The sequence below is a fragment of the Strigops habroptila genome, chromosome Z, assembly GCF_004027225.2.
Source record: "Strigops habroptila isolate Jane chromosome Z, bStrHab1.2.pri, whole genome shotgun sequence".
In the NCBI taxonomy this organism is placed as follows: domain Eukaryota; kingdom Metazoa; phylum Chordata; class Aves; order Psittaciformes; family Psittacidae; genus Strigops; species Strigops habroptila.
Window position 1 is genome coordinate 16,882,636 of NC_044302.2, and position 12,596 is coordinate 16,895,231.

The 12,596-nt window shown below is 41.8% G+C and overlaps 1 protein-coding gene across 4 annotated transcripts in view; it reads right to left on the reverse strand.

Moving 5' to 3' along the window:
• TOX3 (TOX high mobility group box family member 3) overlaps window positions 1–12,596 on the reverse strand; it is a 142,686-nt gene that overhangs the window by 94,090 nt on the left and 36,000 nt on the right. For 3 of the 4 annotated variants that reach the window (XM_030470228.1, XM_030470225.1, XM_030470227.1), the window contains one exon: window positions 5,866–5,963. The exons of the other annotated variant lie outside the window; for it this stretch is intronic. The gene's annotated coding sequence lies outside the window, so the exon portion shown is untranslated. The remainder of the gene's footprint in view (window positions 1–5,865; window positions 5,964–12,596) is intronic. 4 annotated transcript variants of the gene reach the window in all.

The following is a 12,596-nucleotide window of genomic DNA, read 5'->3' on the forward strand; positions in this document are numbered from 1 at the left end:
ACTCCCACAGGCTCTGAATGGAGAGGAGATCCCCTACATCCTAACTTCCATGAGAGACTCTGGTTTTCAAGCTCCTTCCCAATGCACAAGGCCTCACCACTGGCAGTCAGCTCCATCTCATTTACTGAAACAAAATCCACCTCACTGCATCTGGACTTCAAAATAGATCTTGAAGACCAATATAACTGAAAACTCAGTATGTGAGAGAGAGACTTTCTGAGGCAGGATTCCCCAAGTACCTATTACATGGCTGGAAAACTGCAGAAGTCCCAAAAGAATCAAAGTGTGGCATGTAGTCTCAGACCATAGTAAGGAACAGAGAGAATCTCTCAGAGGATCAGTTGGTTTAGAGTTGGGTGGTGATGCCTCTGACACCTTTTCCAATACATGTACCGCTTTCCGTTTCTCCTGTCTAAGTTCTAATTTTCTCTCAGCTCCAGGCGCAGTATAGTGGCATGTCTCCTAAAATATTAGGCATTATAATGATGCAAACAGTAAAAGAAAAAACAAATGACACACTAGAACCAAGAAAAAGTGAAGTCAAGCCTGTCAGTCAGGCCTCCTGTCTCCTTTTAAAACTTCCCTTGGAAGCATGGTACAAAACGAAAAAAGCCTGTGCAGGCAGCACAGACCACTCCACACTCACTAGCAGCGCTCTCCAACCAGACCAACAGGCATATTTAACCTCATCATGACTTCTCTAAAATATCAATTATAATTATTCTTCAATGGGATTCCTTGAATGAGAATGATCATAGGAGGCATTGCAACCTCAGCCCTGAAAGACAGTAAGTGAAATAATCTCCATGTCCTGGGTTCAGCTATAGCAGTCATTTTTCTCCTTCTTAGTAGCTGGTGCAGTGCTGTGATTTTTAACTTTCAGCCTGGGAACAACGCTGATAACACTGATGGTTTTAGTTGTTGCTAAGTAATGTTTATTCCGACCAAGGACTTTCTCAGTCTCATGCTTTGCCAGGGAGGAGGGGAAGCCGGAAGGAAACACAGACAGGACACCTGACCCAAACTGGCCAAAGGGGTATTCCATACCACAGCAAATCATGCCCAATATATAAACCCGGGGGAGTTACCCGGAGGACCCAGATCACTGCTCGGGTCGGCTCGGTATCGGTCGGCGGGTGGTGAGCAATTGTATCCTCTCCCCTTGTTATTTCACTAATCATTATTATCATTAGTGGTAGCAGCAGTGGTTTTGTATTATACCTTAGTTGCGGGACTGCTCTTATCTCAACCCGTGGGAGTTACATTCTTCCGATTCTCCTCCCCATCCCTCCGGGAGCGGGGGGAGGAAGAAGATGGGGAGTGAGCGAGCGGCTGCGTGGTTCCGTGTTACCAGCTGGGCTCAAACCACGACAGTTCTTTGTGGCGCCCAACGTGGGGCATGAAGGGTTGAGATAACGACAGATCTGACCAGAGTGTGTCTAATCATATTTGTGATAAGCATTCATTGTTACTACTCATCACAATGGTGATTATTTGGCTCTCAGACTTGTTGCGCTTGATCTCAGAGTTTCAGCATGTTGTACCTTACTTACAGCCACTATTTGCTGTTTTAGTGTTTATCGGCTGGGGGGCCTGGGCTAAGGTTCTTGTTTCACTGTACTTCATGGTAATGACTTGTAATGCAATAGACTCATTGATCATGAAACTGGTCTGGTTTGTGCTTCCAGCATGGCCATCACCTCTATACATTGGGAGGTATATAATGAAATATTTTAGCAATTGCATATCTTTTTTCTTCTCCTCGGGGGGTCAACTTACGAAGGAGGCATTCTCTTTCACCCCCCGTTCCCCCACCAGCCTATTTGCAACAGCAGTTGAGAGTTCTGAAGGTTTTAGATGGCCTTTGAATACCCTTAAAACCTGCCTGCTGATTGTGCTGGGGATCAGCATGTTGGCAAACATACGGAGTGTGTTTTACCCATGGCCATCCTGCCCTGGGAACATCCTAATTCGTTTAATCTCAAAAGTTAAGCAGTATCGGGTTCAAGTCTGGTCTAGGGTTAGACGACGATATAAGAGGACCACCAAGAGATTTTCCCTGAGGCTGGACAGTCATGAGTGGCAGGGTGTGTGGGATAGTATGGCCAAGTATCTAGGCCAGTGGGCCCCTCCAGTGCTTTGGAACTTCACCACTGAACAAGTGCAACATCCGGAAAAACTAGTAAAACACTTAAACGAGGTGTGCTGTCGTCCTGGTTATACCAGAGAGGGACAAATCATGGCAACGTGCTGGGGCTTGGCCTACGCCTACAGAGCCCTGCTCAACACTATCCAGCACCTTCAAAGGGAAAAAAATGTCTCTGGATCTGATGGCAAAGCAACAGACAATGCAGCTATGCCAACTACAAGCACAGCAGCTACTCAAACCCTGACCACAACAGACAACACAACTACTCCAACTTCAAATACAGCAGCTACACCAACCCCAGTGACAAGCACAGTAGTTACTCAAACCCCGACAGCAACAGACAATGCGGCTACTCCAAGCACTGCAGCCACACCAACCCCAGTGACAAGCACAGTAGCTACTCAAACCCTGACAGCAATGTCTCCACCAACTAACAAGAAAGAAACACAAGCTTTCTTAGGTGTTGTGGGGTTCTGGAGAATGCATACCCCAAATTACAGTCTGATTGTAAGCCCTCTCTACCACGTGACCCGGAAGAAAAACTATTTCAAATGGGGCCCTGAGCAACAACAAGCCTTTGAACAAATTAAACGAGAAATAGTTCATGCAGTAGCCCTTGGACCAGTCCGGACCGGGCCAGATGTGAAGAATGTGCTCTATACCACAGCTGTGGAGAATGGTCCTACCTGGAGCCTCTGCCAGAAAGCTCCAGGGGAGGCTCGAGGTCGACCCCTCGGCTTTTGGAGTCGGGGATATAAAGAATCCAAGGCCAGCTATACTCCCACTGAAAAAGAGATACTGGCAGCCTATGAAGGGGTTCGAGCTGCCTCAGAAGTGATCGGAACTGAAGCGCAGCTCCTCCTGGCACCCCGGTTGCTTGTGCTGGGCTGGATGTTCAAAGGCAGGGTCTCCTCTACACATCATGCAACTGATGCTACATGGAGTAAGTGGGCCGCACTAATTACACAACGAGCTCGAATAGGAAATCCCAGTCGTCCAGGAATTCTAGAAGTCATCATGGACTGGCCAGAGGGCAAAGATTTTGGGATGCCACCAGAAGAGGAGGTGACGCGTGCTGAAGAGGCCCCACCATATAATAAACTGTCAGAGAGTGAAAAGCAATATGCCTTGTTTACTGATGGGTCCTGCCGTATTGTGGGAAAGCATCGGAGATGGAAGGCAGCTGTGTGGAGTGCCCTGCGACAAGTTGCAGAAACTGCTGAAGGAGAGGGTGAATCGAGTCAGTTTGCAGAGGTGAAAGCCATCCAGCTGGCCTTGGACATTGCTGAATGAGAAAAATGGCCAGTACTTTATCTCTATACTGACTCATGGATGGTGGCAAATGCCCTGTGGGGGTGGTTGCAGCAATGGAAGCAGAGCAACTGGCAACGCAGAAGTAAACCCATCTGGGCTGCTGCATTGTGGCAAGATATCGCTGCTCGGGTGCAGAACCTGGTGGTGAAGGTACGCCACGTAGATGCTCATGTACCCAAGAGTCGGGCCACTGAGGAACACCAGAATAACCAGCAAGTGGATAAAGCTGCTAAGATTAAAGTGGCTCAGATGGACTTGGATTGGCAACATAAGGGTGAATTATTTTTAGCCCGGTGGGCCCATGACACCTCAAGCCATCAAGGCAGAGATGCAACATATAGATGGGCTCGTGATCGAGGGGTGGACTTAACGATGGACACTATTGCCCAGGTTATTCACGAATGCGAAACGTGCTGCAATTAAGCAAGCCAAGCGGTTAAAGCCTCTCTGGTATGGAGGACGATGGCTGAAGTACAAGTATGGGGAGGCCTGGCAGATTGACTATATCACACTCCCACCAACCCGCCAAGGCAAGCGCCATGTGCTTACCATGGTGGAAGCAACCACCGGCTGGCTGGAAACATATGCTGTGCCCCATGCCACTGCCCGGAACACTATCCTGGGCCTTGAGAAACAAGTCTTGTGGTGACGCGGCACCCCAGAGAAAACTGAGTCAGACAATAGGACTCATTTCCAGAACAACCTTATAGACACTTGGGCCAAAGAGCATGGCATTGAGTGGGTATATCACATCCCCTACCATGCACCAGCCTCTGGGAAAATTGAATGGTACAATGGGCTGTCAAAAACTACACTGAGAGCAATGAGTGGTGGGACTTTCAAACACTGGGATACACATTTACCAAAAGCCACCTGGTTGGTCAACACTAGGGGATCTGCCAACAGGGCTGGCCCAGCCCAATCAGAACTTTTACGTACTGTAGAGGGGGATAAAGTTCCTGTGGTGCACATAAAGAATTTGTTGGGGAAGACAGTCTGGGTTATTCCTGCTTCAGGTAAAGGCAAACCCACTCGTGGGGTTGCTTTTGCTCAGGGACCTGGATATACTTGGTGGGTAATGCGGGAAGATGGGGAAATCCGATATGTACCTCAAGGGGATTTGATTTTGGGGTAAACAGCCAATGAACTCAATTGTACGCTGTTGCCTGCTCTATAACACTTTTATAGCCCACCAGCTAGATATCTTCAGGTCGCCAGCAATTGGCCCTGACTTCCCTCCAATCATCACCTCAACAAAGAATGAATTTTGAGAAAACCAGACGAGCTCAGCAGTGACAAGGCGAGTTTGGCGGTGTCATCAGCAGGCAACAACCCAACACTACATACCGTCCCTCCTGCCCTGAAAGACTATTACAAGAGATGGAGCCTGACATCATGGACTGGATGAGTTCAGCAATTTTACAGGGATTGGTCCATGGACTAGAGAATGATACCTTTCTCTGTGTGTGGGTGTGGGTGTATATATATGTGTATATATGGGACAGGGGCGATGGTGTGTTGAGAGATGTGGGATCTGAGCATGATGTGAATGGTATGGAATAAGGGGTGGATACTGTCCTGGGTTCAGCTATAGCAGTAATTTTTCTCCTTCTTAGTAGCTGGTGCAGTGCTGTGATTTTTAACTTTTAGCCTGGGAACAACGCTGGTAACACTGATGTTTTCAGTTGTTGCTAAGTAATGTTTATTCTGACTAAGGACTTTCTTAGTCTCATGCTTTGCCAGGGAGGAGGGGAAGCCAGGAGGAAACAGAGACAGGACACCTGACCCAAACTGGCCAAAGGGGTATTCCATACCACAGCACGTCATGCCCAGTATATAAACCCGGGGGAGTTACCCAGAGGGCCCAGATCACTGCTCGGGTCGGGCTGGGTATCGATCGGCAGGTGGTGAGCAATTGTATCCTCTCCCCTTGTTATTTCACTAATAATTATTATCACTGGTGGTAGCAGTAGTGGTTTTGTATTATACCTTAGTTGCGGGACTGCTCTTATCTCAACCCGTGGGAGTTACATTCTTCCGATTCTCCTCCCCATCCCTCTGGGAGCGGGGGGAGAAAGTAGGGGGGGAGTGAGCGAGCGGCTGCGTGGTTCTGAGTTACCGACTGGGCTCAAACCACGACACTCCTCTACACGACTTTTCTCAAACAAGTTGAACATATTTTGCAAACCCACAACTCACCTTTTTAGTACAGGACACTTCAGGCCATAAAAGTAAATACGCAAATATTAAGTGAGGTGACTCAAACATTTACACAAGCAAAGCCACTCTTATTTTGTCAGAAAACAAATAAAGTCCAGTGTTGGCAGAGTTTTATAAGCCATCATACTTCACTTTGTTTTTCCACTTCTTTTTCACAGCCTAAACTTGAAAGGCAAGGTTACCTTGGTGACTGCTGAGGTCGCACACAACTGCTCAGGATTGTCCCATTCTCAGGACTTCATTCGGTCAGGACATTGAGAGGCTAACTCCTCAGCAGGTACTGGGGGCAACAGGAAGTAACATATTATATTGGGCATGTGGCTGGGACAGAGAAAAGATCAGACAGAAGTCCAGGCTTTCTTTTTATTCTTGTAGAACATGCACAAATTATAATCTCTGTTTCTTAAATCTAATATATATATAAATGTAAAAAAGAGAGCCTGAGGTAAATTTGTTTATATTACAGATGTTCTACCTTGATATCTGAGTCACATCATGTTTTTACTGCTCAGGTCAATTGCTACCAGGTTTCTCAGAAGCTGGAAAGGGACAATGGAAAGATAAATTCTAATGGACTAGATAAACATCTGCCTTTGAAACAATGCAAGAATTGTACAGGGACTTTACAAATACTACTTAATTTTAATGACAGATTTATGTCAGAACAACTCAGGTTTTACTGAAATGCTTAGTTTAGCTATTTTAGCTTCTGGCTCTTGCTCTTTTTGTGTACAATTTAAGTGATATAACTTGTTAAGGAAGACATTGAGTAGAAGCAGATAGCTCTGTTTCAAAATGAAGCATGTAAAGGTTGTATGACTGTTTGGTGGATAGTGCTCTAATTCATTACAGAATGGGATTCACATCCTTACACAGTAAAAACCTCAGATTAGGCACACAACATAATTTCCATTATGTTAATGTTGCTTTAAAATATATTGCATGGAGTGCTGCAACAATCAAATTATCAATTATAATGTCTACTCAGAGTAGAAAAGTGTTGCAAACAGAGGGCTGATTACTGCTTCAGTACTTCCAATCTGCATACTCATTGTTTAGTACAGGGAAAACAAATTATCTTGTGTTGGCCCTAGTTCAAATTTAATTAAATGAGTGCAAAGCAATTATAATAAAGTACAATAGTATAGTAATGAAAGGAAAATAACTCATTAACCTATTAATCTTTATTTATATTCCTCTCAAATAAGTATGTAATTTCTTTATCACTGCATCCCGTAAGAAATAACTGGCTCTTGCTGCTCATGGCCTGCTTTAGCGGGGGTTATTTTGCTAAAGATCATTGTGTGACTTCACTGTGACTATTTATATAGATTTTATTTTATGTGTCTGATTTTTCTCCTCTCCCTTACGCAGGATATTTTAAAACCCTTTCCCACATATCTGTGATGTAGATTATAAACCTGTTCTCAGCCCCCTTTTAACACTTGTCAGTTCTGAAAGGTAAACCTCTCTAGGAGCATTGGTATGCTTCTGTCATTGCGTAAGGGAGGGAGCACTCCCAGAACATCTGCTATAAAAGATGGTCTTACATTAAGACGTAAGATGAAAGCATATTATTTTTAAGAGGACCTGACACAGCTACTGCTTTACAATCTTTATGGGTATAACAACATACCCCATATTTTCAAATGTGCTTTTTTCGTTCTTCATTCCAAATTTTATCTAGGTTGCTGGGTTGTTTGTTATTCTGACAAATCTCAAGTTTAAGCAAAACCAATATTTTTAGATTATTAGTCAATTATTATACTGTGGTGTGTTTTAATCATGCTTGCTGTATGCTAGCTATCATTATTACCTTATCTCTCCAGAACTGGTTTTGTTTTCATTGACATCTGATATCCTAGTGTCTACATTTAATGTCACACACCAGTGCTTAGCTTATTGCAGCAAGTCTGGGTTAACTCTGTCCTTTCACTAAGCTGAGCCACTCCCAAAAAAACACCCCAAACCCTAACCAAGCAAAAAACCCAAACCACCACCAAAACTAAGCTGTGATGAAGCAGCAAGATTATGAGCAAAAACACATCTCAAAATTTGTACTAAACAGTACTTTGTCCTTTTTTTAGACTGAGGAAACTAATAACATTACCATTATTTTTATTTTTTTTTCTACTAAATAAAATGAAATACTGTATCATGAGCAGTGACCGAAGATTATCCTGGAGAGTAGACAGAATTGGTAACTGCTATATAACCATAAGAAAATTAAAGTAGAAGAACTACAATTTTAAAATATAGTCTCCACTTCTGCATGCACAAGTGTATTTACTGGCACTTGCAAGAATACCAGAGGTACAATATATAATCAACAGAAAGATAATTCTGAATATGAATAAAGGATAAATGAAGGCTCCTTTTGAAAACTGGGACATAAAACCTTCACAAAAGAGTGAAAAGTCAGATGTCTCTAGGCTTTTTCCTTTCCATGCACGGACCCTGTGCAGGAAGGGTCCAATCTTAACTGCCTTATATGATTCAAGCAGAGTAGCTTTCCAAAAGTTATTAACAGATTCTCTGAGAGGATTGTAGAGGTGCAAATTTACAGCTCAGATGGCTGAGAAACATACAAGTTCACCATATCTTTCCTCTTCACACATAGCAAAAAACTTCTGCCTCTTAGAGTATATTTCTGGTTTCACAATCTGCTGCTGAGAACTCTGTTAGCAAGAAATGGAACTCTTTAATCATAATGACACTTAATGAGTCACTCTATTCTTTGCACATTTTTAACACTCAGTTCTTTATTTCACACTTATTGCTCAATTCTTGCTTTAATATTATCACAGCACTAGCACTGCGTTAATACAACTATGCTCAGAGCTGCGCTCAGCTCTGCTGCGTTGTGTGGGACAAATGACATTGTTCATTGTGGCATTGCTACTGACCTGTTGGAGAGCGATCAGAAAGTGCAAAGCCACCGCCAATAGGTGGCATGTTCGTATTTTGCAGAGTATAGTGCCATAATTCTTTTTTGTTTGTGTTTGTTTGTTTGTTTGCTTTGACAATGAGTCATGTTTTAATTGCAGTATTTCAACATGTGAAGTAACTAAATCATTAAAAGAGGAAGACAAAAAAATAATTTTTGCTATGTACACTCATCAGAATCTCACATGAATTGTCATCTTTTTCAGTCCAAACTTAAATACTTGTCGTCAAGCTAAACTGGTGTTTATTCTCTGTGTACAACAACCACTAGAGGGGAGTTTGACATGAGTATGTTGCAAGTTTACAACTATATGCTAAATTGAAAGGAAATGTAGAAGATTGGAAATCCACAGTAATTAAAAAAGACCATCATGCCAAACCCACAAATTCTCACCATCTTTCCTGATTACTGAGATGATTTCTATCTGACTTAATAAAAATCTAAATTCTGCTGCCAGTTAAGCTTTGTCTAGCTTCCTGATGATACATAAAATGAAGAAATGAAACTGCAGTGAGCTGAGGAAGAGAATATGAAGCATCCTCAGTAATGAAGACAAATATAAAATAGAATTGCCTGAGATAAGACTAGACTTCACAGTAACTGAGCTTTGCAAGCCATAGGACAGGGGACAGGGAAAGACTCTTTCACTGTCTTTCTCCTGCCTGCAAATCACTGGCCAAACATGGTATTTGGTGAAAATATACAACTTGAAAATATACAACTTGAAAATATACAACAAAGTCTGCCAATGGCTGCTGTTTGCACCTAAAATGTATACCTAACTGTCCTTGATGTTTCCTCCTGTGCATATTTTGGGTTTATTTAAAGTGAATTCCTACTACTCCCCACACGAGTGACAAGGTCAGATTTTCAAAAAGCATAAGTCTTCCTCTGCAATGGGTATAATGCACATAATTGGTGAAATTTTCCTTTAATTCAAAGAGTTACAGTTTCAGTCAAGTCAACCTACACTTGCAAAAGATTTGCATATCCATATAAATCATAAACATACCTGCCACATCATCAGATGTTGCGGAATGCTTGGACGTGGTGGGAATTAGAACATAACTCCTCAAGTGCCTGGGCACAGGGAGGTACAAGCAATGCATGATGACCTTTCCAATTCTGACCCTTTGTATATCTAGCTCTTTAGGCAGAAGGAATACTTAAAGCCCAATTGATTTATCCTAATTGATTTATCCTATTAACCCTACGCAATCCCAGCATATACAAGATCTTGTATCGCAGCATTGTATCGAACTTCATTAGTAAATAAAACAACAACACAGAGTCTGCAGCTTCCTTCAAATTGTAGTTTGTATGACCATGGATATTTTCAGGTGTAAGCATATATCTGTTACAAGCAGAATATACATATGTTTGTATATGTATATATACACATACACAGACATCATTTTTTCATAACTGGGTCTCAGATGTACTTCTACTGATCTTCAGAATAACAGAAGAATGCAGATTCAAAATAATAAAAAAGGTAACATATCTTCTAGGAGAAGTGAATACACTGCACATTGCTTGTCACAAAGAATGTATTTAATTCATGCTGTTATTTATAGCATAAAAATGTTTCTGACAGTAGTAAGGAGACTAAAAAGTCAACAAACACAAGACAAAGACAAGAAACAAAACTGTACTTAACTCAAGCAGTATTTAAAGGGACATTGATAATGTAAAAACATATAAAGTATATATTTAAAAATTAAAGCTTTCGCCTGTTACAATGACACTCCTGTTGTGCATCATAACATACTATCCACCTAATTTACTCTAACACATACCAGTGTAAATCAGTAGTTATTCCACTGATAACAATGAAATTTTCCTGCCATACAATTGATGCAAGTGGAGGATTTGACCCTCTATCTCAAAACCTTCCATTAAAGAAATAATTAGTGTACACAGGTGTTGGTTTTCCCTAGTAATTGCTGTGCAATTCTAACCACTTCTAAAGGCTGGCCATTTGCTTGACAGACAAGAATTTATTTTCCTCATTAATGGGTACAATTTCATATGGATGGGCTGCTTTTTCCTCCGCAAAATAGAAAGGCAATCTATATTTCAGCATTCAATCTTTCTCATGCCAAAATCTCAAATGGCTCCAAAACATCTTCTGCACCTCTGCTGAGTTTATGAAACATACTGCAACTAGTCCTACTGCAAGGTACCACCTTGGGCACTGGAATGTGGTGACTCCTGAAGATTTGGAAATGTGCTGTGTTCATAGTGGTAAGCTTCCAGGAACCCACAAATAGCTCAAGTCAGGTACCAGAAGCCAAAAGGCAAAATGACCAAAAGGCATTTATTCATGTTTACAACTGAATTATGACAATATTTTGCACACCAGCTCTTCTTACCCAGGCGTGGTGCAGTTTAGGACAGTGAGAGCAAGGATACAACGCCTGGTGGTGGGACCACCTTATTGAAGTGATCATGCTTTGGCCTGCAGCTCTTGCAGCAGAGAATCAGTACTTCTGTCCATCACAAAAATTATCTTTTGGAGATCAATTTCCAGCATGAAAATTAAGATTGTCTGCTATAAAATGAGATTTCATGATCACAGTGTGTTAATTGATCCTGAAATTACTATGAGTCTGCAATGTAACACTGTTTCTCCCCCCAAAAAGGCTTAAAATGGTCCTAGAATATTTAATGAAAATAGCTAGAGTGTGATGTCACTGCTCCCATAAATGTGCTGTAAACCCTGCATATGGAATATTCCACAGTATATATTCTGCTCAATGTTCTACATATCAAAGGGAATCATACCCATGCTAACAGGATGAACATGGACATCAAGACCTAATCTTACAAGAACTACTCAAGAATTTGCCAGCCTCACAAAAAAAGTAGCTCTAGCAAAAAACCCTTAAAGTCACTATTTACAAAGTGTGATTCATCTGTTTAATGGTGACAGAGAATTCAGTATGTAGTCCAGATGGTCGCATAGATAACAAATCTAGCCCAGCTTTTTGATGCTATGGACAGTCTGTCTGACTAGCTCATGCTAAGATAGACAGATAGATGAATTGATAGACAGTCAGACGATGACCTTCTCTTCTTGAAACAGTTTTGCTGTTAATACACATTTTAGAACTAAAAAAAATCCAGCTATGCATAGACCTCTCTAACCTACAGAACTAGTACAGGAGAGACTTGAAAACATGAGCAGACTTAAGTTTACAAGTTCAGATGTTTTTGTTTTCCCCTTAGGAAAGAAAAGGGCAAGGACTGAATTTGGAAACCTATTCAATAATAGATCTTAAGCTCTTAGCTAGAACAGGACAATTCTGGGCCAGCACAATGATATCCCAACAGCTGGTATATATACTTTTGTAGTACTACAAGCTTTTGGCAAAGAAATTCAACTGACTCTGGATTGTATTCCCAGTGCTGCTTTTGCCCAACTTTTAACCCAGAGCAATTTAGCTAACTTCTGTCTGTTCCTGGTTAGCCATCTGGTAAATAGATAATATAACTGCCTCCTTTATAGGCTCATTGTGGGGCTTAAGTATTGAACGTCTTTAAGATATGTCAAGATATGTCAACTGTTGGTGAAGAGTTGTGCAATCTACTAATAAATAATAATGGGGGAGGAGTGCTACAAGGCAGGGGAGTGTAAAGCCGAATTGTTGCATAGGAGAAATGTCAGCCAAACAAGCAAGAGAAATATAGGAAAGTGATTACTTGACATCATGTGAAAAGGAAGGGAGCAAAATCACTAAATTAACTGCATTAGAAAACGTAGAGGAGGAAAACAGGCTAAATTGAAATGACAAAAAAGTGAACTTGGACAAATGGGAAAGGACAGACCTGGCAAAACAGAGTAAGTTATGTGTCACTGGAGAGGTGTTGAAATTGGACTGAGCCAGGAAGCTTAAGCTAACTGGAAGGAGAACTTCTCCGTGCTCTACAATTCATGTTTCATTCTGTTCAGTTTGCTCATCT